The sequence below is a fragment of the Acanthochromis polyacanthus genome, chromosome 3 (genome assembly GCF_021347895.1).
Source record: "Acanthochromis polyacanthus isolate Apoly-LR-REF ecotype Palm Island chromosome 3, KAUST_Apoly_ChrSc, whole genome shotgun sequence".
NCBI lineage: Eukaryota > Metazoa > Chordata > Actinopteri > Pomacentridae > Acanthochromis > Acanthochromis polyacanthus.
This window is the reverse complement of record NC_067115.1, coordinates 9,876,579-9,879,090: the sequence shown is the minus strand read 5'-3', so window position 1 is coordinate 9,879,090 and position 2,512 is coordinate 9,876,579. Positions and strand designations below refer to the sequence as shown.

At 43.1% G+C, this 2,512-nt stretch overlaps 1 long non-coding RNA gene across 1 annotated transcript; it reads right to left on the bottom strand.

Moving 5' to 3' along the window:
- Positions 1 to 1,036: 1,036 nt before the first annotated feature.
- On the bottom strand, positions 1,037 to 1,800 carry LOC127533063 (uncharacterized). The gene is made up of 3 exons (XR_007940635.1): positions 1,415 to 1,800; positions 1,248 to 1,330; positions 1,037 to 1,153 (listed from the first exon to the last, which is right to left on the bottom strand). It is a non-coding gene; the product is annotated as an uncharacterized LOC127533063 (long non-coding RNA).
- Positions 1,801 to 2,512: the final 712 nt, after the last annotated feature.

The window sequence follows — 2,512 nt, the reverse complement described above, 5'->3', positions numbered from 1 at the left end:
TTTTGAGGCGGCAAAAGAGGCAGCCTGGGCATCCGACTTAACAATCATGTCCATTAAATCCATCAGTGAATGCGAAAAATCAATCAACGATTCACCGTCCAATTGTCTGCGATTAAAAAATGTACGTTGTAATGCCACATGTGAATATTTACAACCATACACTTCTTTCAAAACTTTAAATATTGAGTCCATACACTCCCTCTGTTCCATAGGCAAGAATTTCACCTCTGTACGAGCAGCTCCCTCTAGATGATCATAAACTAACTGCGCTCGCTCCTTTTCAGTTGCCCCCCGGGCTTGTGCAAAGTATTTTATTTTTTCTATCCACTCATCCAAAGTCCATGAGTCATTGTCCACCGTCCCAGAGAATGATGGCAGCTTCCTGTCCTGCTGGACATATATAACAGGGGCTGGTGTTTGAATAACCCCCCCTCCTACCGCCCCCGTTGAGGAAGACGGCCCTCCAGTGTCCATGTTAACAGTTTGATTAGCAGTCTTCAGTGCTGCTAACTCAGTCTCAAGTTCTTTGATACGCTGCGACATAGCTTGCCTGTCTTCTTCACTCATGGTTGTAAACAGCCCAACCAGGTCAGCGCAGTCTCCTGGGAGCGTGCCTCCTCCCACTGCCCCTGCTGTCCTTGTACTAAACAAAACTTAACTGGTCACTTCCCAAGTTATCCTGTTCGTGACGCCAAATGCTACCAAACCAATGCACATAAACACGCGGAATCTGTAGCATATATTTCTTTATTTATTATACATAGAAAAGGGCTGGTCAAACTTTTTCTATAACTACTTGTACCAGAGATAACTTTAAGGGACCCGAAGACACAGCAAACGTGTATAATCAGGCGGAACAAATCCGCAAAAGAAAACCACTGCAAACCACTCAAAATGTGACGATTTACAAAAAGCACAGCAATTCACTGCAATGTACACTCAACACCTCACACGATCGGGTCTTACAGGGTTAACTTGGCCGCGCAGGGTTAGGGGAAGTGACCAAGACAAACAAAAAACATTTAAAATTAATAAAGTCAGTCCGTCCGTACACACAAACACAGAGGCTGAATATACAATTTAACCTCCCTAGGGGACGGACTAACAAAAGCAAAAAAACACTAACAAGGACAGCAGGTGACAATGGACAGTGCTGTAAAACAACAACAATAAAATTACCAGAATGTACAACTAACTTTTTAAAAACCTTTATTTTGTTGATAAAAATTCTAAAAAACCCACTGTACCTGCATGTCATGAACGCCTCACACACAGCTTCAATCACCACCACGGGTCCTCACCATCACTTGGCTTAAAACCGCATTTGGTCCTATCACAAAACACAATTAAGACCTGCACACCACTATCACTCTTTCACGCTTCCAAAATGGCGTAATATTCTCCTACCACTCACCCAACGCTTCAAACGCGACCAACACAGCGTGGGTCCAGCAAACAGCCTGGCTCCCCACAGAAACTAGCACCACACTGGGGCTGGGCTACCCACTTCCTATTTATCAGGATTCTACCTGTGGGGCCACAGCGACACCCCCTGGTGTCACCCCTTACACATGAATTTCTGGGCACTTAGCTTATGACTTCTACCTCGTACAAATCTCAACTTTCTTTTGCTTTATTTCCACGGTCGCCACTGACCCACGTCCACCAGTTCAGAAACACAACGTGACTAACTCGTTTTCAACTCAAACTTCTCAAAACACGCGTTAGCTTATCACGCTTTACTCTCTAAGGTACTTAAGAAAGACTACTATGGTTTTACATGACGTGCGTGTCGCTACAAACCAGCTTACCTGCAAAAAGATGCAAAATTAACTTTACAACAGGAGCTAGATGCCTTCCAGTGCTCAGATCACCGTACTGACTGGGCTTCTTCTACGGTGTCAGCTACTGATCCCAAAACACCACGCGCCCTCTGCTGGCGTAAAAGTGTATTGCATCTTACCTCAAAACACGCTGTATTTATTCCGAATATTTGGTATTCGGATCTCAAAATTAATATTCGGATACCACCGTCATGACTGAATATCTGAATATTCAGATATTCGGGTCCAGCCCTAGATATATACCGAAACAGAAGTTAATCGTGTAGTTCTCAAGCATAACTGAAACGCATAGTGCCACATGCAACTCTTTCATTTTGGAGACACTCACATTGGTCCTGTTGCCATCTGATGTTGCAGGTAAAACCCAGAAGAAACAGTTCTGCACAGCTGGAAACTAATTTTCAGCTCCTGTTAGTCAATACATTCTTGCTGGTTTTTAACTTGCATTGCATTCAGACATTTCAGTTTGTAACTCTTTAAAACTGTATAGCAAAGGGAATAAGAAAAGTCTATCCTTTGCACTCCTTGTGATCTTTTTGGAGCAATACTGGTGCTGAAACGGGCTTTTGTTATTGAAAATCATCTTGCAGTTTTACATTTCCTCCCTCTCCTCTCTAAAATGTGTTATTACTTCATTTGGTTGTTTGACCTTCACTGTGCAAAATTAT